We start from the raw sequence: 12,223 nt of genomic DNA, 5'->3' as shown, positions 1-12,223 counted from the left end.
GGTTCTGACAGTCAGGTATACATTTTTAATTAATTAATTTAAAAATTTTGCCACAAGTCACAATGGGGTAACTGATCTTGAAGTGCAGATGATTGTTTAGTTCATGGATATGCTGCCATCATCTGAAGCTTTTGCTTTAATATTTTCCTGATTATTTGTGCTCCTTTATTTTGTGTTCTTACTTTTCCCAGATGTTTCACAAATTATTTTGATTGTTCTTTTGTGTGGTAATATTTGAAATTTTAATTTGAAAAGAGTTCAGCCTTGATAAGGTCCCATAAGTGGAGATTATGTGCACATTACCTTATAATGGAGCAAAATGCATTAATGCATTTTGTGATGCAGATTTTAAACATGTGTCCTTTTGACAACCTTTGTAACTTCATGCTAACCCTGACCCCGCACCCCACACCAGCCCCACCCCCCGCCGCTATCACCACCCCTCCATACTCTCACACTTCCTGCTTGAATAAAACACTGTTTCAGATTTCACCACACTCACCTCTATTTCCCTCCTTGCTCGTCCCCTTTCCCCCTTTTGATGAACTTCAAGGTAGGCTTCACATTCCATGTGCTTGTTTATGTAACATCTGCTCTGTATAAAAGAAAACCTCCTAACCTGCGCTTTCTGTGCTTAATCTATCCCTCCAATGCAATCTGCTGCACTTTATTATACTACTGCTTGTCAGCAGTTAGTGTTAAAATGGGGGGGAAAACTCTATCTGGCCCATCCTTTGACACTTTATCATAAACCCCAATATCAAACTTAACAAAAATCATAACTTTCCTTTCTTTAATTACTGCTTCAACTCCTCTTGTTTCTTCCCTGTGGAACCTATGAACATCTGGTTTGTCCAATACAGCACCCTTCACCATTCCCACTTCTGTAACATTGCTAACATGGCTTTCCAGCGAATGTAAATTGCCTCAATTTCTTTTTTATTTTCCATGACAGTTTTAAATACTCAGGCAATGGATGTTTCTATATCCAGTTCTTCCTTTCAATGTGTGCTCCCACATCCTAAACTCAGACACCAGAACTCACGGTGAAGTTTTCAACCACTATAGTTTTCCCTCTCACAGAGGAATGTGAGTATATTCCTATGCTAATTACGTTATAGGACCAGTAACCCAGAAATCTTCATCAATGATTTATGAACATGAGTTTAGAATTTTTTTTACAAATCTGAAAATCAACAGTCAGTTCACAGCAAACAACCACAAAATAATTCATGTAGTTAAACAAAAAACACAGAGGAAAATAACTTTTTGCATGGGTGCAGCCCAAACCAATGTGATTGACTCTTAACTGCCATCCAAGTAGTCCTGAAAGCGACATAATTGTGTGAAATCACAACAGGGCACAAACCTGTTAGAGAAACTATTTCAGGCGACCCAGGGTATTTTATCAGATTTTTCAGCAACTTCTGTACTCGAAGTAAAAGATAAAAATGTAGCATTGACTGATAGGATTCGAGACTTCATTTATTAATTTAGAGGACCTCCCACTATCTTTTTTCTGCTTCTGGCAGATGAATTATAATTAATTCACTGGTGCCCAGTTCAAAATGAATTAATTAATTTTCTGTTGTGCTTGTGGCTTATTATTAATTCACGACAGCTTGGATTTTCATTTAACTTATTGATTTATTGATGAATGTTGTTCTTTTAATATATTAATTTACTGCTGCACGGTGTTTTTTTTATTTATTGTATTTCTGGGACTTGCACTGTATTCAATCAGTGGTTCCAATGAAACCATTAATACCTTTGTGTATCCAAGGTTGTAGAATTTAATAGTGGTGTTCTATTAAAATAGTATTTCTCATAAATACACCCCATGGTATTAATTTATTAATCTGCTGCCACTGCTGTGTTCTTTTAAAAATGGATCGATTCCATCATGAAGTACAGCACTAACTTTTAAATTCATTGCATATTCATTTCTTCATTCTTGAAAAATGGAGATTAATGATTATATCTAGAGCTCTTTTTGCCATACCTCGATTGGCCCAATGGGTTTCTGCTGGGTCACTTTCTTCACTTTCTGAACTATAGAGGTTGGATACAACTGTGTTTCTTGCTGATACTGTGTTAGTGTAAGACTGAGGCACAAAAGTAAGGGCAGAGTCTGATCGAGGGTTTTGTTTTGCTTCCTTTGCCATTGAACCAATTCCTTGCTCTGTGCAGCCCAAGTGGTATCTGGGGTGCAATGATTACACTTAATTAAAAGAAGTCAAACATCCTGTGGAAGAACCAGAACTTGAACAATAAATGGGCAATGGAGGGGTTGCTGGAAGTTCAGCCACTCACTGACATCCAGGACAGAAGGTGCTTCAGGTCCACAAAAAAAAATCTCAGGCCCACTGCCAAAGGATCTACTCCAGTGAGAGACAGAAATGGAGGTGACTTCATTTGGGCCAGAGAGAGATTCAGCATTCACTGGAAGACCTTCTCAACCATTACTCTGTCCTTGATATGTGAGGCATCCCATACTAACCCAGTAGGCTAACTTTGCCACCATTCTACACATATAAGAATATGAGAATGTCACATATGAGCTCAAAATAATAAAGCCTTGTGTACAATGGCAAACTGTTAAAATATAGAATTGGCATTGAAGAATTTCAGTCACAAATCCATAGCTTTGATTCTCAAACTGGAAAGGGAAGGATATTCCAAGGGACATCTGTGAAGTAATTGTCAATAAATGTCTGATTTTAGTTATTACACAAAGTGGTTTTTCCTGATGTCTGCCACTGGGAAAGTCATGTGCAGCATTCTCCTCCCTGTGTTGAAGAGCTGCGTTCCAAATTACAGAGTGGATTCTGTTTAGCCAGAGCCACAGTGAACATGACATTTACAGGTATGATATCTCCAAGCAAATAAGACGTGAGCAGCAGTTGTAATAAGTGTCTTTTTTAAAAAAAATCAAACTTAAGTCTTTGGCTCCAATTAGGAGGGACCATTGAACATCCTCATCAAATTTGGATGCCCAGAGAGGTTCTCATCCATTTTATACTTACTTTACAACAGCATTCAAACCACTATATTAATCAACAAAATCTACATCAGGACCATTCTCCATCCAACAAGGCTGCGTCGCTGCTGCAAAGCTTTTCTTCTCTTCCTTGCCTTGCTCTTTCATCTTATCTCCAACTCCTGAGAGGAGTGCTGCTCATATTCAAAAATAATGAGAAGCTCTGAAACCTTTGCATAACCATGAAGAGTCTGGAGCAGTCTACAGAAGATGCTTAAGTTTCCGCATACTCAGAGCATGAGCTCTAAACCATCTTCAGCAATATCATTGAAGCATGTGAGAAATCTATCATTCATTTGGCCAATGAAGAACATGAACATTTGAAAATTAAGTCTTCAAACCTGAAATAAAATTCATGGTCCACTAAGCATTAGTGATCCCTCTTTTCCCACGTTTCTGTGATCCTGAATATCCATCACAGGTATCCCATGCATTAGAATAATGCCACTAGTCCTATCTGCATAAAACCCTCCAAATTAATTGGAAGAAGTACTGAATCAATTTTTATCTCCTCAACCTGCCAATATCCCTCTATTGAATTCATATTATTTCATCAGAAGTGGTCGTACAGCCTATTTATTCTGCTGGCTCTCATTGCAACATGATCAATCATTTTTCACCATGTTCTTTATGACTTATTGTCACACTTACATGGCCATTAAAGGCACTCTGATTCTCTTGCCATACCTAAATGAATATTTAAATTGAGCCATCACCATGTCTTCAGAACATGGGGAAAAAAATCAAAGCATTGAGGAAACAATTCATGTAGTCACAGGTAAAATTACAATATCTCCATTAATCCCTTTGGGCCACAATCTCCCAAAGTGCAAAAGGAGCATTTTCAAAAATATATAGAATCCTAACCTCATGAATTAGGAGCACAAAGAAGACTAGCAAACGTTGTGGAAGGAATAGACTACCTCACAGTCTTCTCACCTACACACTCCCTCCATCAATCACCACCTGCTCCAGCTCTGGAAGAACTTGCAATTCCCAAATAGGGGCTCATCGACTGCCATCTTAGATCCACAGGGTCCACCAAAGAAGAAGGTGCAAGACAAAACAAGAGTCATATTTTGACTGAATCAGAGAGGGACCATTAATTTATTTCTCCAATAGTTTTTTTTGACACTTCAACAGCTGATGATATAATTTAAATGCTTATACTTCCTGGGTGAGATTGAAATTAACTTCTTTTGATTCTGGTCCAGATTTGAGATTATTAGTTTAGCTATACAGTACTACTTTGCTGTGTTTCATTATTTATCTTTGATGATTCTGGGTAAATGCTTTCACTTGTCATTTCTGTCATTTGAGTTTTCTTGTGTTACTATTGAACAAAACATTCGAACATGTTGCTATATTTTAACCCCTCTATTTTATTCCATTAACTTTTAATCTTCATGACATTTTTGTTGCAGCTTCTGTCACTTCCTGCTTTTGTTTGCACTCTCATTGTATTCCTTCAGTTCACAAAGATAATGCTTTTGAAGATTATACCAGTCTTGACTTCCCACTGTGCAGTACTACCAGTGATTGGTATGCTATTATTAAAGATCTTGCATACATGCCAAAATTCAGGGTGATAAATTGTGCTTCTTTTCAAGGTGTTTGATAAATCTTTGAAGTATCCATTACCTGGGTTGAATCATCCTTGAATTTGCCTGCTGCTGAGATTTATCCTCATGTCCAAGCTAACTGGCGTGGGTGTAAGAATATTTCTCATGGGTCTTTTCAGGATGAGGCAATAATCATATCTATGCCTCAGGCATTGCCTCTTGAGAATCCAACTTCAGGATGTTTTGACTGATTTTGGTATCTCATCACTATTAAAGCCTTTCAAAAAGATTTAATTTTGAGAGAGACATTAAAAACTATTGTTACATCACAGATCAGTAGTAATAGAAATTCACCAAGACAAAATTATTTTTAAAATGATATATTTATTAATAATTACTAATAAAATCTTACTTAAATCCACCCCATATGCGAATATCCATGTGTGTGTTATGTGTGTGTAGAATACCGTTACAGTTCATTCCCAAAGTTCAGTCTTAGAAATCTTTATGTTGAAACTCAGATGTTTAAACTGATGCTCAGAAGTAATTACGAAGGAGGTGAGAGAGTGAGTGACAGACTTCCGAAAACTCGTGAATACTTGTTGAGTTTCTTGCTGAAAAATGTCCTTTCATACGAATGGTTGTTCCAACTCCCCTCTTCCTTAAATAGGGCAAATGAAATGTGTGACTTCCACAATACTTCCAAAATCCAGGCACGGGTCAGTTAAAATGACCATCACAATGGTTACAGTGTTTCAATAATATCCCTGACAGGGAGAATCATCCAAATTGTCCATTTACAAAGTCACTCCGCCTCTGAGTTTTCAATGGCTGGTTGGTCAATACTGAAATACTGTTTCTTTAAATGTCCCAGTCATGTGACTCATAATCAAATGACCATCTCTCACCATCTGTTTTTCTTGAATAAACAACCATTGTTCTTGATCATTGTTCTTGATCTTAGTTGAGAGCATCTGTAAATGTGAAAATTGAATGTTTGAAGTCTGCATTAATACCCCAAAGTGAACCAGGAGCTTGTAATATTATGATTATTTAAACAATTAAAACACTAAAAATTTTAAAATACAAAGGTATATCAGAATTTATTGTCATGAACAAGTCACAAAATTCAAAGTTTTGCAGCAGCGTCATGTTGCAAACATTCATTTTATAAACCATCCTACAATAGTAAATATAAAAGAAATTATGTCTGAAAAGTAAGGTAGTGTCTTTGGTTCATTGATTATACAGGAATCTGATGGCGGAGGGGAAGAACCTGTCCTTGTGCCTCTGAGTGCTCGTCTTTAGGCTCCTGTACCTTTTTCCCCCGAAGGCAGTAGAGTGAAGAGGGCATGGCCTGGGTGGTTGGGGGCCTTTGAGGATAGAGGTTGATTTTTAAAGATACCAACTCATGTAGATGTCCTCAATGGAATGAAGTCTATTACCTGTGATGTCACATGCCAAGTTAACAATCCACTGGAGATTTTTCTTGTGTTGAAAGTTGGTGCCTCCATACAGTGATGTAATCAGCCATTCAAATATTAACAAATAATTATAAACAGAAAAACAATGTTGGATAATTTAAAAAATTAACCTTTACTACAGGGCGGCTATCACACTCAAAGGAATGTCACCCAAGTGGTGGGACCAGATGGGTAGTTTTAGATTTATTGTTTATTGTCACATATTCTGAGGTGCAGCAATAAGCTTAGTTTTGCTTGCTATCCAGGTTTCACAAGAATTGTCATGCTCTGGTGCCATTTTGTATTAAAACATTAGAGAAAACAGCAGATTTCAGATTTATTCATACATACATGACTTCACATAGAAACCTGAGGATTTTTTTTCCTGCAGTGGATATCAGTAGTGCAAAAAAAATCTGACTCGACTTAAACATGCAAACAAATAAAGGAATATAAATAATACAGAAAGAGAGAGAAAAAAATCAATGAAGTGCAAAATTAAGAGTCCTTAAATAAGTCCCTGATTGAGTTTGGAGTTGAGGCGTCTGACGGTGGAGGGGTAGATGTGGCTCCTGAACCTCGTGGTGCAAGTACTGTTTCACCTATACCTCTTTCCCGATGGTGGTAACAAGAGCAGAATGTGTGCTGGGACTCTTGATGATTCGTGCTGCTCTCGGATGGCAGCATTCCCTGTAGATGTTCACAGTGTGGGGAGGGTTTTACCCATGATGTCCTGGGCTGTGTCCACTACCTTTTGCAGGAGATTACTCTCAGGGACATTGGTGTCCCCATTGGTAGCTGGTCAACACTCTTTCCATCACACATTTGTAGAAATTTGTCAGGGTTTTCAATGTCATGCAAAACATCCACCAAACTCCTGCAGCCAGTTGTGAATCGAGTCCAGGAAAGGTCCTCCGTTAGTGACTTTTCCAAGAACTTAAATTTGCTCACTCTCTCCATCTCTGATCCCACAAAGATCACTGGATTATACACCTCTATTTTTCCCTTCCTGAAGTCAACAATCAACTCCCTGGTTTTGGTGAAACTGAATGTGAAATTGGTTCACTTTTCAGCCAAGTTTTCAATCTCTCTCCTGTATGTGGATTCATTACCCTTTATATACAACCCACTACCATGGTATAGCCAGTGAATTTGTAAAATGTGTTGTTACACAGAGCCACACAGCCATAGGTGTATAGCAAGTAATGCAGGAGGCAAATAATGCTTTCTATTCTCTTGTATCTGTTTGATTTAGCCTTCAGGTTGTCAGAAAAAAGAAAGACAGCGAAAAGGCTTAGCTTGTATATTACATGATGGAAAATGTTATAGGGCAAAGAAAATTGCTGCATATTAAATGCCAGGGCTGTCTATACAATGGAGTATGAGATCAGAGATACCAGAAGAATTCTGTGAGGAATGTGATAATTGAAGATATTGGGACTTATCTAGTACTATCACCATGGTAACCTAGTCGTTACTAGAACAAAATGATACTTTAGGCATGAGACCACCAAGTTAGCATTCTGTGTGCGTAAGATAATGATGCAGAGATCATGTCAATAGGAAATGACCATACACATTTTAGTCCTAGTCAAGAAATGATAATAGAGATCTGTATATTAGTCAAGCTGTTTAACTTTATTCATAAATTTGTATGAAAATACCATGCTTCATGGATTGAGAATATTCGTGTGTGTGTGTGTGTGTGTGTGTGTGTGTGCGATATCATTAAGGTCATATGTCTCTTTCTCCCTCCCATCAAATAGGTGTATTCTTGACCTGAGAAGATTAAATTGCATAACTCAGTCTCTTACTCCATAATTAATGCAGTCAGCGGGATCTTCCTGTTGAACTAAAACATAGTTGATTTGCAGCATCACTTAATTGAGTTTATTGTAAGTGTTACCCATACGTTTGATGTACATCTTTTTACCTTTGCCTGCTGGGTGCGAGATCTTTACCTCAAAATGGTGTAATGACTCAACGTCACCAAAAACAAAGAGATGATAGTGGACATCAGGAGGAAGTCGGGGAACATGACCCAGTCCTCACTGAGGGGTCAGTAGTGGAAAGGGTCAAGAACTTTAAATTTCTGGGTATTAACATCTCCAAGGATCTGTCCTGGAGCATCCACATTGATGCAATCACAAAGGCAATTAAAGATCTTGTAATATTGCACTTTATAACATGATAATTGAATTTTGATGAAGATCTACTGGGACCAATGCCTGAAGAGGGTGCACAAAATCAGTGAACCAGTGCGGACTTGAAAGGCCAACATGGCCTGTTTCCGCTCCGTAAATGGTTATACGGTTATATGGCTTGTCAACGGCTACACTTTGTGAGGTGTTTTAGGAGATTCAGTAAGTCACCAAAGACTCTCATAACCTTCTACAGGTGTCCCATGGAAAGTATTCTGGCTAGTTTCATCACTGCTTGGTAAGAAGACGCAAACTCTCAGGACAAGAATAAACACCAGAGGGTTGTTAACTTGGCTTGCAACATCACAGGCACCAGACTTCACTCCATCTAGAACATCTACATGAGGCAGTGTCCTTAAAAAAAACCTCTATCCTCAAAGACCCCCATCACCCAGGCCTTGCCGTCTTCACTCTGCTACCATCAGGGAAAAGGTACAGGAGCCTGAAGACGAGCACTCAACAGTACAAGGACAGCTTCTTCCCCGCTGCCATCAGATTCCTGAATAATTCATTGAACCAAAGACACTTCTTTACTTTTCATGCATTATTATAGTTATTATTTTTATTTTTTTATAGTCATGTCATAAGATGGTTATAATATGTATGTTTGCTCTAAGATGCTGCCATGAAACAGCAAATTTCATGAGAGTAAATCCTAATTCTGATTCTGGAAGTCCATGATGTAAAGAGATGTTGACCTGAATAGCATGGAAAGTATATGTTCAGCATGGTTACTGACTCCTGGGTTAGACATAACCAATGAGCTGGATAGAATGCTCCAAATAAAACAACAATGAGAAACACAAGAACTGCAAATACTGGAATCTCTGAGTAAATATTGAGAAGCTGGAGGGTCAGTCTCAAATAAGGGTCCTGATGTCATACATTGGCTGACCATTTCTCTTCACGATGCTGTCTGACCCATTAAGTCCCTCCAGCTTCTCACTTTTTTTCAGAGAGTGGGCTAAACCCAAGCTGTGATACTGTCCGAGACCAGAAAGAATGGAGGGGTGAATGCAGGGAGTATTTTTAATAAAATGATACATGATGTTCTTAGATAGGATGAAATCAATGTTAACTTGCCTAATTTGAAACAAATCCCTAGAAATGTTAGCTTCCAGCAGAAGTGAGAAGAAATTATGGGAATCCATAATGTTAACATAGTTAATAGACTGATGGACAGTCAAATACACTTTATGTGAAAGTGCATTTGAGTGTTTGATTGCTTCTCTGATAGCATTTCCGCAACTTGAGAAAGGGAAACTATTTACCCTATGTAGCCTATCTTTTAGTTGATTTCTCTGAGTATATAAATCAAATCTTAGAAATAATCTTGAACTAAACACTAAAGATTAATGTTATAATTGTAGATATTGGCATGTCATAGGTTAACAAATATAATTTTTGACTGCTCTAGAGAAATGGAGATAACAAATTGCCTTGAGAGAAAATTCAGTTAAGGTGCCTGGTTCTGTTAATTAAGCTTTTGAAAATGGTTTTTAATTCTGTTACTCTATGAATTTCTTTCTTTTTCATCCCGAATGAATAGACATCACATGAGCTTTTAAAAGACAAAAATAATATTTTGTTTAATGTCATACTCACTCTTCATTACTTGAAATGCAGCCATTGTGCTTAAATGTAGAGAACTTAGGCCTTTCCACTAACAGCTCTTTCATTCTGTATTCCAGAAGTTGATATTTTAATTGGCAAAATGTGGATGAACTTTGATAAAGCTTATTGATATCTCCTAGTTTAAAAATTTTTAAAAAACTCGCATGCAATTAGGATTAATTTCACCAAAGGATATTGTGCTGATTTAAAAGTTTAAATAAGGAAACGTGGTTAGGAGTAGGTGCAAAGTATTTTTGATACAAAAAGTTTGTAATGTAGACAAGAACATTCAAGGGTAGCTTGCATTGGATGTCACTTGTGGTGCAATGCTATGATGTCACAATTGGTGTATTGATGTGATTGGTTGCAAGGGATGACCATGGAAACACATGATAAACATACAACAAAGGATAGGTTTCAATCATGCTCAGTTATATAACAAAAAGTAACATAATATTTAATATGGCAAGAGAGAAAATGGTTTGAATCATGAAGGCAATATGAGAATATTCAGACCAATAACATTTGGAGCAGAGAAATATAGATTCTATATGGGAACAATTGTGAAGAGATGAGGTCTATAACTGATAACTCATAGAATGAAACTGTTAAAGAGGAAACTCTTTTAAGTTCTTTGCTGCGATATGCAAGTTCAAGTCTGGTAAGTGAGAATTTGAACCAGAAATGGTTCATTTCCATTCTATTTTTATTGTAGTAACATAGATAAATAATGTAAATATATTGGCCAAGGAAGCAATCATCCCATGAAAAGTCCTTGCAATGTTGCCTCTGTATTTCTGCTTATGAAGTCTTTTGTAGACAGTATTCATTGACGTATCCACACCTGCCTTCTGAAGAGGGGTTCTAAACTGTCGGACATATGTTCTGGGGATTTTTTTTCTTCATCATGATGAGAATTCTTCTGTCATCAGCAGTGGAGATCTTCCTTGCAATACCAGTCCCTTTTCAATTACTGAGCTCACCAGTATGCCCTTCCTTCTTAATAAAGTTCCAAACAGTTAATCTTTGTAATCCTAAGGTTTGGTCGATGTCTCTTCCAATTTTATTTTTGTTTATCATCCTCATAATAGTTTCTTTCTAGCCTTCATTTTGAAAAACGGCAACTGCAGACATCAAAGGTGGCCAAAAGCTTAGAAGCGTTTACTTCTCTTACACCTACACAATGAAGCAATTAAACGTACCTGAGTCCTCACAAACACCTGTGAGGCCAAATGCCCCAAACATTTTGGTGCCCTGAAATGAGGGAATGATGCATAAAAAGTATTGCAATTTCTAGATGGTCACACCAAAATGATTACAAATGACCTTGAAGAAAATCTGGAATGTGCACTTTAACTACATATAAATTGATTAATTAGAAATTTAAAACTGTGGCACACAGAATCAAATAAAGGAAAAAAAAGTGTCTTTGTCCCAAACATTATGGAGGGCGCTGTAGATGTTGGGAAAGTGTTCTTTCTCAACTTTGGACTCCTCTGCTGTCAGGAAAGACAATGTTATGAGGGGAGTTTTTCAAAGTGGTGTAAATGGTATGAATTGGTGACAATGGAAGATTAACAAGCTGCCTTGTGCAGCTTCAATTCACCACAGAAGAAATTGTTCCAGAGATGATGTTCTTGCCTTGCCCCTTTACTCCACCCTGACTCATCTGGTGAATGGCACCTCATACGCCAGGCTGCTATTCATCATCTTCAGCTTGGCGTTTAATACGATCATTCCCCAGAGGCTGGTGGAGAAGCTAACCTCGCTGGAACTCGACAGCCCCTCTCAGTAACTGGATTCTGGATTTCCTTACAAAGAGACCATAATCTGTTGGGGTCAGTAGCAGAATGCCAGCACTGTCACTCTTGAGCTCTGCGCACCTCAGGTGTATGTCCTCAGCCTGCTTCTGTTCAGAATCAGAATTTATTGTCATGAGCACATCACAAAATTTGTTATTGATGAAATTGTTTGTGCCACTGTCTCACGACTGCATAGCTAGATCTAGCTCCAAAAGTGTCATCAAGTTTGCAGATGACACAGCAGTAGTCAGCCTCATCAATAACAATGATGAGTTGCACTATAGAGAAGAGGTGGAAAATCTTGTATTATGTTACGAGAGTAACAGCCTGAGTCTCAACGCTGACAAGGTGAAAGAGATGATTGTGGACTTCAGAAGGACCAGGAATGTCCACCTTCCTCTCCATATCAATAACTGCAATAGAGAGAGTGGATAGCACCAGGTCCTTGGGGATCACTTAACCATAACCTATTGAGGACAAACAACATCTCCTTGTCAAGAAGACACAACAGCGAATGCACTTCCTGTGAAGACTAAAGGTG

At 37.9% G+C, this 12,223-nt stretch overlaps 1 long non-coding RNA gene across 1 annotated transcript; it reads right to left on the bottom strand.

Annotated features, from left to right (window-relative positions):
* Positions 1-4,966: 4,966 nt before the first annotated feature.
* On the bottom strand, positions 4,967-10,183 carry LOC138742869 (uncharacterized). Its single transcript, XR_011344466.1, has 2 exons — positions 9,872-10,183; positions 4,967-5,576 (listed from the first exon to the last, which is right to left on the bottom strand). It is a non-coding gene; the product is annotated as an uncharacterized lncRNA (long non-coding RNA).
* Between the last annotated feature and the right edge of the window lie 2,040 nt (positions 10,184-12,223).

Source organism: Narcine bancroftii, chromosome 9 (genome assembly GCF_036971445.1).
Source record: "Narcine bancroftii isolate sNarBan1 chromosome 9, sNarBan1.hap1, whole genome shotgun sequence".
Lineage (NCBI taxonomy): Eukaryota > Metazoa > Chordata > Chondrichthyes > Torpediniformes > Narcinidae > Narcine > Narcine bancroftii.
This window is presented reverse-complemented; position numbering and strand designations above follow the sequence as displayed.